Consider the following 17,964-nt stretch of genomic DNA (forward strand, 5'->3'; position numbering starts at 1 on the left):
ACGGCCCGAAGGCCAGGAAATCGCGAAATACGCTGCAGACCTCAGGAGGCTGGTGGTACCATGTGATTTCAGCGACCACCTCACCGAAGCACTGAGGGACATTTTTGTCATTGGAATTGGTCATGAGGGCCTTCTTCATAAGCTACTGTCGGCGGATACCACAGTCACACTGCAGAAGGCCATCTCTGTGAGCCAGGCCTTCATGACCTCGACCTGCGGCTCTAGGCAGATGTCTCATCCTCAGGACTCAAACCCGGCAAGTACTGTGCACAGAGTGGCATCTTTTAGAGGCTGGACTGTAGAATGTGAACCCTCTCAGGGGAGAGAGAACAGGCTCCCGAGTCCCTTAACTCAGAGTCAGCCGAGGGGGGCTAATTGAGTAGCAACATGCTGGTGTTGTGGAGGGAATCACAGGGCTCACCAGGGATGCAGCACAAAGGGCCACCTCCAGCGAATGTGTAAGAGAAATATAACTCACTGTGTCAATGAAGAGTCTTCAGATGGCCATGAATCCAGTGTGGATTATGAAACGATAAGCAGAAAAACAGCTCCGCCCCACGATGAGGTATATAGCATGTTTACCTCCACCAGCTAGTGTTCCCCGTTGAAGATGGAAGTCGAGATAGATGGCGTTCCAGTCTTCATGGAAGTGGACACGGGCGGGGGGGGGGGGGGGGGTTGGGGAGGTGGGGGGTGTGAGCCAAGAAGCCTTTGAGAGGCTATGGGACAATCAAACTGAATGACCCAAGTTGGTCCCGGTTCAGGCAAAGATGCGCACCTACACTGATGAACTTATCCCAGTCGTTGGTAGTGCGGATGTAAAGGTACTCCACGATGGCTCAGTGCACAAGTTACCTCTGTGGATTGTTGCAGGTGATGGACCAACACTACTCGGAAGAAGGTGGATGGAGAAGATCCATTGGAAGAGGGAAGACTTCACCCCTCCAGCGATCAACATCCTCCGCGCTCGGAGGCAAAGCAAGCCCTCACCTGAGGGTGGACCCGGCACCAGAGAGCAGGCTAGCACAGTACCCGAAGCACAGACCGCTCAGCACGACTGTGTGGAGATGATCCAGCTGTGATGACCCGAACACACCTTCCAGGCTCCAGTGGCAGGACTCCGGAGGAAGAAAATCGGATCCAAAGTTGACTTCCCAGCTTCGGTGGCAGAGCCCGGGAGAAGAGGATCACCGCAGTCGACATGGATGGAGGAAAGATGGTGCCCGAACCACGAGGTGAGGCACTGAAGAAAAAGACGGCGGCGGCCAGACCACGAGGTGCAGCGCTGATGGAGCTACACGTGGCGCCCAGCGAAGAAGAGGATTGGGGTAAAGAAAGCAAGGCATTCTTAAAGGAGGCCTGTAACCCACCACACTTAAAGGGACAGTTCCACACACTCAAGCAATGTAATAGCAACTGTGAGTTAGAGACAAAATGTGTAACTGATGATCAGAGTTGTGTACATGCAACAAGCAAAGAAAAGTGGTGCGATCGCGATCGGAGCTACAGAATATCCACCATAAGTAATGAAACGTTGTGCGATCTAGGATTTCAACTGCACGCAGCCAATGCAGCGGGCAGACACCCATTGGGAGTACAAAGATCCAGCAAGCTACCCAACACTGTAGCCTGCATCCCTGGGACCAGAGTTATACACCATGGAGTGTGGCCACAAGCAGCCAACACACACGAGCTGCAGAGCAAGCGATCTCAGGAGGGCAATGGCACCAGTATCGATACCCTGCCCCTGATCAGCTCCACCTCTCAGGCACCTGATGGCACCAACCGCCACGAGTTTGAAAGCGCAAACTGTGCTAAGGCGCAGCCCCCAGACCCCATCACTACTTATGCCACACCCAGAAACGAAGGGTCACCCGCTATAGTCCCCCCAAAGGGGAGCGGGACCAGCCAGGGTCCCAAACCAAAAAATGCCCAGGCTAGCGAGTCAACAGTTCCCTGTGCACTGATAGACGACAACTTCTCAGGGAGCAGCAGTGACCCAGGACGCAAAGAAAGGACAGGGAGGTCACAGGCATCTAGGAACCATGGCAACAGCCCCAAGAGCAGGCAACTCAAGCCAACCGGGTTCCCACTGCCAGCACTGGGCACCGCGCTGCCACCAGACTGCAGGGACACCATCCAGCCATTCTGGAACTAGTTTGTCCTTACACACCGGTCACCGTATCGATAATATATCTCACCAGTCTAACGTACTTGTCTCACAACAGAACCACAAATGTAATTCAAACTTATTTTTCTGAACTTGAATGTATATGAATGCAATGAGCCTCCGGCATAATCTATATTGGGTGGGGAGTGGGGTGGGAGGGAGGGGGGAGAGAATGGAATGGTCAGGGAGACACACACACAGCAACCACCAGTACTCTACTGCACCAACCACTCACCCAAGATCGAAATGACCTACCAAGGGTCAATCAGATAGAGCCCAGATAGAGCTAAGCCCAGAGCACAGTCAATGCTGAGGTGATTTGCACTAAAGGCTCAGGGGAGAATGATGACATGTATCCTACATGGCCACTGTTTGTACTATCACAAGGTGTGCCACCAGAGGGCACAGCAGTGGGAGGCTCATAGTTTACCTGTACAGGTGTGCCTGGCAGGCCACCAGGTGTGATCCTCACTCTGGAGTTAACAAATAAAGGACTAAGGTCACTGCAGTTCAAGTACAACACACTGCCTCGTGGAGTCATTATTAGAGCATCTAAGGACACAACACTGACCTCTACCACCTAGAAGGACAAGGGCAGCAGGTGCATGGGAACACCACCATCTCCACGTTCCCCTCCGAGTCACACACCATCCTGACTTGGAAATATATCGCCCGTTCCTTCATCGTCGCTGGGTCACAATCCTGGAACTCCCTCCCAAACAGCACTGTGGGGGCACCTTCACCACACGGACTGCAGCGGTTCAAGAAGGTGGCTCACCACCACCTTCTCAAGGGGCAATTAGTGATGGGCAATAAATGCCGGCCTTGCCAGCGACGCCCACATCCCAGGAATGAATAAAACAAAAGACGCTGCTCTACTCCCGCCCTTTAGGATCTGCCACTGCAGGGTGTAGCTCAGCATGGAGGCAGTGTACAGAGTGTTAGGACAACCTGCAACACAAGGGTGGCAGTGGCAGTCACAGTCAAGGTCATCACTATCCTCACCCTTCCTGCTTCAGTTTCCTTCAGGGCTGGCACCGCAGTATCCGTCAACGTTCTGCCCACACATTTATTAAACAGACAGATTGACAGCTTTCCATCCCCACCAAATAATGGCAGGAGTTTGATGGTTCTATTGCCTGAAGCACTGAGGGCCATGTTACTGCTCGCCCTCGCTCAGACACTCTGACTCAGCCAATGCTACCTCCTGATGCTCACTAACCACATCCTCTGGGATGTGTGCAGCCATCCTACTGCTTGCAAACCTTGGAGAGAGGGTTGCAGGCTACAACATGCTGCCGTTATCTAATTTTAATGACTTTTTCTCTGGATATGCCATAGCGGCATTTATTGGCCATCCCTCATTGTTCCGAGCAGAGATGGTCCACCTCCTCTAGCAATTGTTTTTATAACTGAGTGGCTTTCTAAATCACCTCAATGGGCAGCAAGGTTACAGCATGGTGTGGGACTGGAGCCGCGTGTAGGCCAGACTGGGTGCGGTAGTAGATTCGCTTTACTGAAAGACAGTAGTGAACCAGTTGGGCTTTTATGACAATACGATAGCTTCATGCTCACTTTACCGGTTGTAGCCACAAATGAATAGAGTTGAACTGATCTCTGATTGCTGGTCTAGTCCTAGAAACATTACATAACCATTACACAACCAGACTTGTATTGACAGTAATGCACAAAGATTACAATCGCCGAGTAATATGGTACTGGACTTGCAACAAGAGACTGAGTTCAAATCCCAGCACAGTAAGTTATGAAAGATTTGGGGAGTCAGCCTTCTCTGCCTTGATGAGCTACAAACCTCTTTCAGTCTCAGAGCTGCCTTACACCTGCAACATCACACCGCCATTTAGCTCTCTTATTTTTCTCATTTTTCTTTTACTTCCCATCTCTGCGAATGATACAGCCTGTCTCAGTCTGCTGCAATTCTACACTGCACACGCACTCTGTACAACTGCATACGCACTCTGTACAACTGCACACGCACTCTGTACAACTGCATACGCACTCTGTACAACTGCATATGCACTCTGTACAACTGCACACGCACTCTGTACAACTGCACACGCACTCTGTACTATTGCACACGCACTCTGTACAACTGCATACGACTCTGTACAACTGCATACGCACTCTGTACAACTGCATACACACTCTGTACTATTGCACACGCACTCTGTACAACTGCATACGCACTCTACTATTGCAGTCACTACTATTGCACACTCAATCTGTACAATTGCACACTCACTCTGTACAATTGCAGTCACTACTATTTCACACTCACTCTGTACTATTGCAGTCACTACTATTGCACACTCAATCTGTACAATTGCATACGCACTCTGTACTATTGCACACGCACTCTGTACAACTGCACACGCACTCTGTACTATTGCAGTCACTACTATTGCACACTCACTCTGTACTATTGCACACTCACTCTTTACTACCTTTATTGCACAGACACTCAGTACAATTGCACAGACTCTCAGTACCAATGCACACTCACTATTATTGCACAGGCTCTATATTATTGCATAAGTGGCTATTATTTAAGTGTTAGCATTGACAGTAAATGCGATAAAAGATATTCTACCATGAAAACCATCACAGCCTCAAATGCTTAATCCCTGAAGGTGTTGAAAGAGGGAGAAACTGGGGGAGAGAAAAAGAGAGGAAAGAGGAGAGAGAGAGCAAGCGGAGACTGATCCTGTGCTCAGCCTCCACATTGTTGACAAGTGAATGGAGATTGGGGAGACGGGAACGGCCAGTACAGTGTTTCTAACGAAGCTTCACCATCCTCAATAGTATTAATTTATCTATTAACTGCAGTTTCAATGGAATATGTTGGATAGTTGTATTTTAAAATGAATGACCATCTGTAGTACAAAGACTACTGCAAACTCTAGATTTCAGGACCATGGACAGCGCCGATCCAGACAGCTGCAACACAGCACAGTGATCCACTGCGCAGTTTGCATTGATATGGAATGCCCTGATTTTGTGTCAATGTAAAATATATAGAGCAATTCAGAGGGTAAATCACCTGTGACACACTTGAGCAAGAGGTGTGAGGAACTCTTCAGGAGACTGTCTCATATCTTGTGTTATTCACACCCACTGCAGTATAACCACACATAAAAGGGAATCCAAAATCTTCGATAGGCATATAAATAGTTAACATAAGAACATAAGAATTAGGAACAGGAGTAGGCCATCTAGCCCCTCGAGCCTGCTCCGCCATTCAACAAGATCATGGCTGATCTGGCCGTGGGCTCAGCTCCACTTACCCGCCCACTCCCCATAACCCTTAATTCCCTTATTGGTTAAAAATCTATCTATCTGTGATTTGAATACATTCAATGAGCTAGCCTCAACTGCTTCCTTGGGCAGAGAATTCCACAGATTCACAACCCTCTGGGAGAGGAAATTCCTCTCAACTCGGTTTTAAATTGGCTCCCCCGTATTTTGAGGCTGTGCCCCCTAGTTCTAGTCTCCCCTACCAGTGGAAACAACATCTCTGCCTCTATCTTGTCCATCCCTTTCATGATTTTAAATGTTTCTATAAGATCACCCCTCATCCTTCTGAACTCCAACGAGTAAAGACCCAGTCTGCTCAATCTATCATCATAAGGTAACCCCCTCATCTCCGGAAGAGTGGTGGGGCCGATTAGGGACCTACAGGGAAGCAGAGGGCACAGCTGAGGTACTAACTGAGTACTTTGCATCTGTCGAGTTGAGAAGGAATTTCTTCTCCCAGCGGGTTGTGAATCTGTGGAATTCTCTGCCCAAGGAAGCAGTTGAGGCTAGCTCATTGAATGTATTTAAGTCACAGATAGATAGATTTTTAACCAATAAGTGAATTAAGGGTTACGGGGAGCGGGCGGGGAAGTGGAGCTGAGCCCACGGCCAGATCAGCCATGATCTTGTTGAATGGCGGAGCAGGCTCGAGGGGCTAGATGGCCTACTCCTGTTCCGAATTCTTATGTTCTTATGTTAACTATTTATATGCCTATCGAAGATTTTGGATTCCCTTTTATGTGTGGTTATACTGCAGTGGGTGTGAATATCCCTTATCCTTCGACTGTGTCCCCTGGTTCTGGACTTCCCCAACATCAGGAACATTCTTCCTGCATCTAACCTTTCCAGTCCCATCAGAATTTGATATGTTTCAATAAGATCCCCTCTCATTCTTCTAAACTCCAGTGAACACAGGCCCAGATGATTCAGTCTCTCCTCATATGTCAGTCCTGCCATCCCGGGAATCAGTCTGGTGAACCTTCGCTGCACTCTCTCAATAGCAAGAACATCCTTCCTCAGATTAGGAGACCAAAACTGAACACAATATTCGAGGTGAGGCCTCACCAAGGCCCTGTACAACTGCAGTAAAACCTCCCTGCACCTATAGTCAAATCCCCTAGCTATGAAGGCCAACATACCATTTGCCTTCTTCATCACTTGTTGTACCTGCATGCTAACTTTCAATGACTGATGTACCATGACACCCAGGTCTCGTTGCACCTCCCTTTTTCCAAATCTGCTGCCATTCAGATAATATTCTGTCTTCGTGTTTTTGCCCCAAAGTGGATAACATCACATTTATCCACATTATACTGCATCTGCCATGCATTTGCCCACTCACCTAACCTGTCCAAGTCACCCTGCAGCCTCTTAGCATCCTCCTCACAGCTCACACCGCCACTCAGCTTAGTGTCATCTGCAAACTTGGAGAAATTGCACTCAATTCCTTCATCTAAATCATTAATGTATATTGTAAATAGCTGGGGTCCCAGCACAGAGCCCTGCGGCACCCCACTAGTCACTGCCTGCCATTCTGAAAAGGACCCGTTTATCCCGACTCTCTGCTTCCTGTCTGCCAACCAGTTCTCTATCCACGTCAGTACATTACCCCCAATACTATGTGCTTTAATTTTGCACACCAATCTCTTGTGTGGGACCTTGTCAAAAGTCTTATGAAAGTCCAAATACACCACATCCACTGGTTCTCCCTTGTCCACTCTACTAGTTACTTCCTCAAAAAATTGTAGATTTGTCAAGCATGATTTCCCTTTCATAAATCCATGCTGACTTGGACCGATCCTGTCACTGCTTTCCAAATGTGCTGCTATTTCATCTTTAATAATTATTCCAACATTTTCCCCACTACTGATGTCAGGCTAACCAGTCTATAATTACCCGTTTTCTCTCTCCCTCCTTTTTTAAAAAGTGGTGTTACATTAGCTACCCTCCAGTCCATAGGAACTGATCCATAGTCGATAGACTGTTGGAAAATGATCACCAATGCATCCACTATTTCTAGGGCCACTTCCTTAAGTACTCTGGGATGCAGATTATCAGGCCCCAGGGATTTATCGGCCTTCAATCCCATCAATTTCCCGAACACAATTTCCTGCCTAATAAGGGTTTCCTTCAGTTCCTCCTTCTCACTAAACCCTCGATCCCCTCGTATTTCCAGAGCGTTATTTGTGTCTTCCTTTGTGAAGACACAAATGACTGGTCTGTCATTTCTTTGTTCCCCATTATAAATTCACCTGAATCTGACTGAAAGGGATGTATGTTTGTCTTTACTAATCTTTTTCTCTTCACATATCTACAGAAGCTTTTGCAATCAGTTTTTATGTTCCCGGCAAGCTTCCTCTCATACTCTATTCCCCCCTCCTAATTAAACTCTTGGTCCTCCTCTGCTGAATTCTAAATTTCTCCAAGTCCTCAGGTTTGCTGCTTTTTCTGGCCAATTTATATGTCTCTTCTTTGGATTTAACAGTATCTGTAATTTCCTTTGTTAGCCACGTTTGAGCCACCTTTCCCGTTTTATTTTTTATTCCAGACAGGGATGTACAATTGTTGAAGTTCATCCATGTGATCTTTAAATGTTTGTCATTGCCTATCCACTGTCAACCCTTTAAGCATCATTTGCCAATCTATTCTTGCCAATTCACGTCTCATAACATTGAAGTTACCTTTCCTTCACTTCAGGACCCTAGTCTCTGAATTAACTGTTTCACTCTCCATCTTAATAAAGAATTCTACCATATTATGATCACTCTTCCCCAAGGGGCCTTGCACAACAAGATTGCTAATTAATCCTTTCTCATTACACATCACCCAGTCTAGGATGGCCAGCTCCCTAGTTGGTTCCTCAACATATTGGTCTAGAAAACCATCCCCAATATACTCCAGGAAATCCTCCTCCACCATATTGCTACAGTTTGGTTACCCATTCCATATGTAGATTAAAGTCACTCATGATAACTGCTGTACCTTTATTGCACGCATCCCTAATTTCTTGTTTGATGCTGTCCCCAACCTCACTACTACTGTTTGGTGGTCTGTACACAACTCCCACTAGCATTTTCTGCCCTTTGGTATTCCGCAGCTCCACCCATACAGATTCCACATCATCCAAGCTGATGTCCTTCCTTACTATTGTGTTAATTTCCTCTTTAACCAGCAACGCTAGCCCACCTCCTTTTTCTTTCTGTCTATCCTTCCTGAATGTTGAATACACCTGGATGTTGAGTTCCCAGCCTTGGTCACCCTGGAGCCATGTCTCTGTGATGCCAATTATATCATATTCATTAATTGCTGCCTGTGCAGTTAATTCATCCACCTTATTACAAATACTCCTCTCATTGAGGCACAGAGCCTTCAGGCTTGTCTTTTTAACACACTTTGCCCCTTTAGAATTTTGCTGTAATGTGGCCCTTTTTGATTGTTGCCTTGGGTTTCTCTGCCCTCCACTTTTACTTTTCTACTTTTTATCTTTTGCTTCTGCCCCCATTCTACTTCCCTCTGTCTCCCTGCATAGGTTCCCATCCCCCTGCCATATTAGTTTAACCCCTCCCCAACAGCACTAGCAAACACTCCCCCTCGGACATTGGTTCCGGTCCTGCCCAGGCGCAGATCGTTCAGTGTGCACTGGTCCCACCTCCTCCAGAGCCGGTTCCAATGTCCCAGGAATTTGAATCCCTCCCTTGTGCACCACTCTTCAAGCCACGTATTCATCTGAGCTATTCTGCGATTCCTACTCTGACGAGCACGTGGCACTGTTAGCAATCCTGAGATTACTACCTTTGAGGTCCTACTTTTTAATTTAACTCCTAGCTCCCTAAATTCAGCTTGTAGGCCCTCATCCCATTTTGTACCTATATCGTTGGTACCTATATGCACCACGACAATTGGCTGTTCACCCTCCCCCTCCAAACTGTTCTGCAACCGCTCCGAGACATCCTTGACCCTTGCACCAGGGAGGCAACATACCATCCTGGAATCTTGATTGCAGCTGCAGAAATGCCTATCTATTCCCCTTACAATAGAATCCCCTACCACTATAGCTCTCCCACTCTTTTTCCTGCCCTCCTGTGCAGCAGAGCCACACACGGTGCCATGGACTTGGCTGCTGCTGCTCTCCTCTGATGAGTGATTCCCCTCAAAGTTACCCAAAACGGTGTATCTGTTTTGGAGGGGGATGACCACAGGGGACCTCTGCACGACCTTCCTTCCACTGCTCTTCCTGTTGGTCACTCATTCCCTATCTATGTAACCTTTACCTGCGCTATGACCAACCCACTAAGCATGCTATTCACGGCATCCTCAACATCGCTGATGCTCCAGAGTGAATCCACCCGCAGCTCCAGTGCCACAATGTGGTCTGTCAGGAGCTGCAGCAGGATACACTTCCCGCACATGTAGTCGTCAGGGACACTGGAAGCGTCCCTGAGTTACCACATAGCACAGGAGGAGCATGACACATGTCTGAGCTCTCCTGCCATGACTTAACCACTAGATTATCTTAATTTGGCAACAACAATGATAATCTCGGTAATGGGGAAACTTTTAGAAATGATAATCCAGTACAAAATGAAAAGGTACTTGGACCAGTATGGATTAATTAAGGAAAGCCAGCATGGATTTGTTGAAGGCAAATTGTGTTTAACTAGGTTGATTGAGTTTTTTGATGATGTTACCTTGAGGGTTGATGAGGGAAATGGGGTTGACGTGGTGTACATAGACTTCCAAAAGGCGTTTGATAAAGTGCCACATAATAGACTCACAGGCAAAGTTGAAGCCCATGGAATAAAAGGGACAGTGGCAGCATAGTGACAGGAAACAGAGTGTAGTGGTGAATGGTTGTTTTTCAGACTGGAGGAAGGCCATCATAGGCAGTCCCTCGGAATCAAGAAAGACTTGCTTCCACTCCTGAAGTGAGTTCTTTGGTGGTTGAACAGTCCAATACAAGAACCACAGACTCTGTCACAGGTGGGACAGATAGTCATTGAGGGAAGGGGTGTGTGGGACTGGTTTGCCGCACACCCTTTCCGCTGCCTGCGCTTTATTTCTGCATGCTCTTGACGACGAGACTTGAGGTGCTCAGCGCCCTCCCGGATGCACTTCCTCCACTTAGGGCGGTCTTGAGCCAAAGACTCCCAGGTAGTGGGAATATTGCACTTTATCAGGGAGGCTTTGAGGGTGTCCTAGTAACGTTTCCACTGCCCACCTTTGGCTCATTTGCCATGAAGGAGCTCTGAGTAGAGCGCTTGCGTTGGGAGTCTTGTGTCTGGCATGCGGACTATGTGGCCTGCCCAGCGAAGCTGATCGAGTGTGGTCAGTGCTTCAATGCTGGGGATGTTAGCCTGAACGAGAACGCTGATGTTGGTGCGCCTATCCTCCCAGGGGATTTGTAGGATCTGTGGAGACATCATTGGTGATATTTCTCCAGGAACTTGAGATGTCGACTGTACATGGTCCATGTCTCTGAGCCATACAGGAGGGCGGGTATTACTACAGCCCTGTAGACCATGAGCTTGGTGGCAGTTTGGAGGGCCTGGTCTTCAAACATTCTTTTGCTCAGGTGACTGAAGGCTGCGCTGGCGCACTGGAGGCGATGTTGGATCTCGTCGTCGTTGCCTGCTCTTGTTGATAGGAGGCTCCCGAGATATGGGAAGTGGTCCACGTTGTCCAGGGCCACGCCGTGGATCTTGATGACTGGGGGGCAGTGCTGTGCGGCGAGGACAGGCTGGTGGAGGACCTTTGTCTTACGGATGTTTAGTGTAAGGCCCATGCTTTCGTACGCCTCAGTAAATACGTCGACTATGTCCTGGAGTGCAGCCTCTGTAGTTGTCCGCGGACTGTAGTTCGATGACAGAGGTTGGAGGAAGGTATACAATGCTGTTCCCCAGGGGTCAGTACTGGGACCACTGCTTTTCTTGATATATATTAATGACTTGGATGTGGGTGTAAAGGGAACAATTTAAAAATTTGCAGATGACATAAAACTTGGAAGTATAGTGAACAGTGATGAGGATAGTAATAAACTTCATGAAGACATAGGCAGGCTGATGGAATGGCAGATTAAATTTAATGCAGAGAAGTACGAAGTGATACATTTTGGTAGGAAGAATGAGAAGAGGCAATATAAACTAAAGGGTTAAATCCTAAAGAGGGTGCAGGGACAGAGAGACCTGGGGGTATACATGCACAAATCATTAAAGGGGGCAGGGCAGGTTGAGAAAGCTGTTTAAAAAAGCATACAAGACCCTGGGCTTCATAAATAGAGGCATAGAGCACAAAAGCAAGGAAGTTATGATGAACCTGTACAAAACATGGGTTCGGCCCCAACTGGAGTATTGTGTCCAATTCTGGGCCCCACACTTTAGGAAGGATGTGAAGGCCTGAGAGAGGGTGCGGAGAGATTTACGAGAATGGTTCCAGGGATGAGGGACTTCAGTGACTTGGATAGACTGGAGAAGCTGGGGTTGTTCTCCTTGGAGCAGAGAAGGCTGAGAGGAGATTTGATCGAGGTGTTCAAAATCATGAGGGGTCTGGACAGAGTAGATCGAGAGAAACTGTTCCCATTGATGGAAGGGTCGAGAACCAGAGGACACAGAGTTAAAGCGATTGGCATAAGAACCAAAGGCGACATGAGGAAAAACATTTTTACGCAGCGAGTGGTTAGGATCTGGAATGCGCTGCCTGAGAGGGTGCTGGAGGCAGACTCAATCGTGGCTTTCAAAAGGGAATTGGATAAGGATCTGAATCCAAACATTAGCAGGGGTACGGGGAAAGGGCAGGGGAGGGGGACTGGCTGAAGTGCTCTTGCAGAGAGCCGGCACGAATGGTCTCCTTCTGTGCTTTAACCGTTCTGTGATTCTAACAACAAAATGTGGGAAATCATCTTTCTGCCAACATTCACAGGTAACTACGTTTGATTGCTGGTGAATGGAGTGTGTGCAGAGGTCTGCTTTCCCTAGTCATGTAGCAATAGGAGATTTGGTCGTATAACTCACATACTCCCAGCAGGTACTGATTTCAGAGTCTACCTGTATTATAATGAGAGCTTTAGGTGTAGTCACATTGGGAGCTGATGCAAAATCACGTGTTGGCTGAGATGACTTGTGAATATTTATTGGGAACAGTCTGGAAGCAGCCAGCGAGATTGTCGCTAATGGAACATGCACATTCCATTCTTGTCATTTCATATTGAAGTCATCCATCAGCTAAAGATTTTTCTGAGTGTTGGGCGAAGAATCTTCTGAGGAGCTTTACTGATAAGTAGTAAACAACATGAACCACATACCCAATCCAAACCCTAAATAACTGGTCAGAAATGGCTGAAAATTTGCTGCCATTGTCAACAAACTATAGGTACAGATGGTCTCTCAGGACTAACTGTAAACTATTGCAACACCCAGGAACACAAATCAACAAAAGTCAAAGAAAAGCTTTTACAGAAGGAATGATCAAGGTGGACAATAAGATACCAGAGGAGTGTTTCTGGGGAGAAACATTTTCAGTGATATGGAAGGGAGGTGTACGGGTGAGAATGTTTAGCTGTTCCTGAATATTCGGATGCTTTTATAAACCAGCTGAATTTTCACCAAACCACACTGTCCAATTCTGATTTTTTTAAGAAGACAGAGACAAACAGTTTCTTCGGGTGGGAAAGTCCAGACAAGGAGGTATAACCATAAAATTAGAGCTAAACCCTTCGGGGTGATGTCAGGAAGCACTTCTTCACACAAAGGGCAGTGGGAATCTGGAACTCTCTCCCCCAAAAGCTGTTGAGGCCGGGGCCAAATGAAAATTTCAAAACTGAGATTGAGAGATTTTTGTTAGGCAAGGGTATTCGGGGTTAGGGAACCAAGGCAGGTAGATGGAGGTTAGATGCAGATCAACCATGATCTAATTGAATGACAGAACAGATTCGAGGGGCTGAATGGCCCCCTCCTGTTCCTGTGTAATGGACTCGAGGGGGTGAATGGCCTCCTCCTGTTCCTGTGTAACAGGCTCGAGGGGCTGAATGGCCTCCTCCTGTTCCTGTGTAACAGGCTCGAGGGGCTGAATGGCCTCCTCCTGTTCCTGTGTAACAGGCTCGAGGGGCTGAATGGCCTCCTCCTGTTCCTGTGTAACAGGCTCGATGGGCTGAATGCCCCCCTCCTGTTCCTGTGTAACAGGCTCGAGGGGCTGAATGGCCTCCTCCTGTTCCTGTGTAACAGGCTCGATGGACTGAATGCCCCCCTCCTGTTCCTGTGTAACAGGCTCGAGGGGCTGAATGGCCTCCTCCTGTTCCTAATTTCCGGGGAAATTTCCCACTGGAGGAGCTGCAGAAAAGCAGTGTAAACACAAAGTTCTGTTGGGTGAGCAGGAAATCCACTTCTACCGTCCTCAAGGTGTTTGCTGATTTTTGTGTTGAATAATGTGCGTAGTATCTTTTCGAGGGATGTGAGGGTGTGTTTGACAACGTTCGCTTCATCCCCTCATATTTTCAAAAAAAGTTGCTGCACATGAACCTCTTTAAGCCTCAACAGGTGCCTCATGGGCTGGAGAAAATAAACTGGATGAAGAAGGTACCCAGGGCAGGAGGGCTAACGGAAACAAAGTGAGGATCACGCAGGGTGGGTCAGATCAGCATTTCAGTACACACAGAGTGATTAACAGCTGGAACCTCTGGGACACTGGACAGTGAGGAAACATCTGGATGATTAGATCCTGGAATGATGAGATCAGAATAATGAAGGGTTGTCTTCATCCAATGGCCTTGTGGAAAGTGAGGATTCGCCCTCGGAGAGCCAAACAATCGAGCAGTGCAAACATATACATCTATTCACATTATGGTGTACATGTTTGCACATAGGTGTGGATATGCTCATACACACAGGGATCTCCCGCCCCACTTTAAAGGGAAGAGATTTGCCTCATGGCTTGGTCTCCACGGAATGATGGGATTGCTACCAGCACTGAATTGTTCATTAGCTCTGGAGCTTTCAAGACATTTTTTGGATTTCTGATATTATTTATGAAGCAACAGACCGAGGCGTCTAACTGACTCGGAAATTTAAAAACCAGCGGTATCATAAGGAGAGCATCTGTGTGGGGAAATGGCACTCCAAAATCCTGTGTCACCCCACCGCTCCCTGCACACACACTCACACTCACACACTCACTCACAACCCTCCTCATACACTCACACCCCTCTTCACACTCACACACCTCTCCTCACACTCACACCCCTCCCCTCACACTCACACCCCTCCTCACACTCACACACCTCTCCTCACACTCACACCCCTCCCCTCACACTCACACCTCTTCCTCACACTCACACCCCTCTTCACACTCACACACCTCTCCTCACACTCACACCCCTCCCCTCACACTCACACCTCTTCCTCACACTCACACCCCTCCTCACACTCACACCCCTCCCCTCACACTCACACCCCTCCTCACACTCACACCCCTCCCCTCACACTCACACCTCTTCCTCACACTCACACCCCTCTTCACACTCACACACCTCTCCTCACACTCACACCCCCTCTCACACTCACACCCCTTCCTCACACTCACACCTCTCCTCACACACACACTCACTCACAACCCTCCTCACACTCACACCCCTCCTCACACTCACACCTCTCCCCTCACACTCACACCCCTCTTCACACTCACACACTCACTCACAACCCTCCTCACACTCACATCCCTCCTCACACTCACTCACAACCCTCCTCACACTCACTCACACCCTTCCTCACACTCACTCACATCCCTCCTCACACTCACTCACACCCTTCCTCACACTCACTCACACTCACAACCCTCCTCACACACTCACACTCACAACCCTCTTCACACACTCACAACCCTCCTCACACACTCACACCCCTTCTCACACTCATTCACACTCACAACCCTCCCCTCACACACACATTTCCCCGCCTCTCTCACACACATACACACTCCCCTCTCTCCCTCCCTCACATACTCCCTTCCTCTCACTCACTTCATCATCATAGGCAGTCCCTCGGAATCAAGGAAGACTTGCTTCCACTCTTAACATGAGTTCTTCGGTGACTGAACAGTCCAATACGGGAGCCACAGTCTCTGTCACAGGTGGGACAGACAGTCATTGAGGGAAAGAAGGCTCTCACTCACTTACACACTCCCTCTCACACACTTCCCTAGTCCCTCCCTCCCTCACACACTCCCCTCCTCTCACTCACTCACATACATATTCTCCCTCTCACACCCTCTCTCTCTCACACTCTCTCCCTCTCTCCCCCTCACACACACTCACTCTCACACTCTCTCTCACGCACACTATCTCTCCCTCCCTCTCTCTTACAGACTCTCTCTCTCTCTCTCTCTCTCTCACACACACACACTATCTCTCCCTCTCTCTCTCTCTCTCACTCTCTCACTCTCACACACACACACATCAGCCCTCTCCAACCATTAGCAAGACAGCCTGGATAATTTCCCATGACAACCTGAATCACATGACAGCCTTTCCTCGAAGGTGAACTTGGCTATGGTTTATTTTATACTATTTTATCTAAAAAATAGAGACAATCTGTTAAATGAAAAATTAAAAATCAATTTAAAACTCAGTGTTTAATAACTTACACATATATTCATTAACATGTTGGCCATGAATCACTGCAGCGTTGAACCAAAGCTGAATGTGGATGGGGGAGGGGAACAACAACCCCGCTGACGTGTCAGAAAGTCCTGAGCTGTTTCCAGGGAGGGAGAATAAACAGGAATGGTCGCAGGGAGGGGGGCTGAAGGAATGGGCCAGGAGATGTTCTGTCAGAGGTTTTGGAGAAGGGGGAGTGTGGGGAGGCAGGCAGGCTTGGGAGAGAGCTGCGGGGAGGGGGTTGGAAGCTCGGACTGGGGGGGGGTGGCGGTGGGGTGAGGGGTGTGTGTGGGGGGGTGGGGGGAGTGGAGAGACTGTGACCCAGAGCCTGAGGCTGCTCCCTGGGCCCCACAGGTTCACCATTGCCCCTCCATTGTCTGCATGGCCGGCAGCTGGTCGTGGTGAAGTGTCCATCAACTTCACCCTGACTGCACAAATACAAATTTACAAAAATCTTAAACAGCAATTCTACACAAACAATCATTCACTACATTTTAATTAGAATTCCAGAGAAATTAATACAATTTTGTGGCGAATCACAGCAAGGGGTGAATTTTAAAAGTTTATTTTGAGAGTTGGCAGCAATCAGCATAAATAATTCCCAATTCTGTGACCTTTCGGATAACGGCCGGTAATGAACAGTATGCACCAGGACTGTCTTTGTCCCTTTGCAGGGACTGTGGAAAGGATGAATGGTTGAGTGTACGGTGAGCCGGATTGTGACTCAGTCAGTCAGCTGTAACTCTGGGAATCCAGTCCCTGATATTCGCCTGGAGCCAGCCTGAGTAATTTAGGATGTGGCGGTCCTCACTCCCCCCACTCATCCCTCAAGCCTGCTTGCACCTTCTTCAATTCATCCTTTGCAGGTTTGTGACTCTCATCTCCCTCAGATTTCTGTTCCCACAACTGTTTTCAACCTACCAGCTAAGCTACCAGACCTACTTCTAGTCTCTAAAAGGACCTGTCCCATTTACAGGTGTTTTGAATGTTGACTATAAACCCGGACAGATTTCTGCTCCCCCTCCCACCCCCGTGTATTGTGTTCTGCTGAGGGGGACAGGTGATGGAAGGTGGGGGGGAGCCGAAGGTCACAGATATCAATGCTGCAGGAAGCCGTGAGATCTGGGCACAGATTCCCCACACAAGGAGCTGCAGGAAAATCTGGGTACAAATGGGATTGATAACTATAGGACAAAGATAAATGGTCAAGTATCTTATGGACACAAGAGTCGTGAACATTGCGGAGAGTGAAATATTCTCGAGATGACCCCAGGCCAGGATTGACTAGTGGCAATGGGAGGATGGGTGAATCCCACAGAATTCTGTAAATTACCTTTGGGAGTTCCGGGAATATTTATGCAGAGTTTGTCCATAGGTTGGGCAGAACAAAGTCCAGAATAAAGTGCAAGGAGTGAGTTTAACAAGCCGAGTGAGCTTTTGCCAGACTGTGTTTTCTTCAGTTCTCAGGACAACAATTAAACGACCGAACATCTTGAGATAAGTCACTTAACATTTACCAGCAGTTATCTCCGCTCCCTATCTCCATAATCCCTCCAGCCCTACATCCTTCCCTATCGTTGTAACCTCCTCCAGCCCCTACACCCCTCCCTATCTCTGTAACCTCCTCCAGCCCTACACACCTCCCTATCTCTGGAACTCCCTCCTGCCCCTACACCCCTCCCTATCTCTGTAGCCCCCTCCTGCCCCTACACCCCTCCCTATCTCTGTAACCTCCTCCAACGCCTACACCACTCCCTATCTCTGTAACCTCCTCCAATACCTACACCACTCTCTATCTCTGAAACCCCCTCCCACCCCTACACCTCTCCTTATCTCT

Source organism: Pristiophorus japonicus, chromosome 17 (genome assembly GCF_044704955.1).
Source record: "Pristiophorus japonicus isolate sPriJap1 chromosome 17, sPriJap1.hap1, whole genome shotgun sequence".
Classification (NCBI taxonomy): Eukaryota; Metazoa; Chordata; class Chondrichthyes; family Pristiophoridae; genus Pristiophorus; species Pristiophorus japonicus.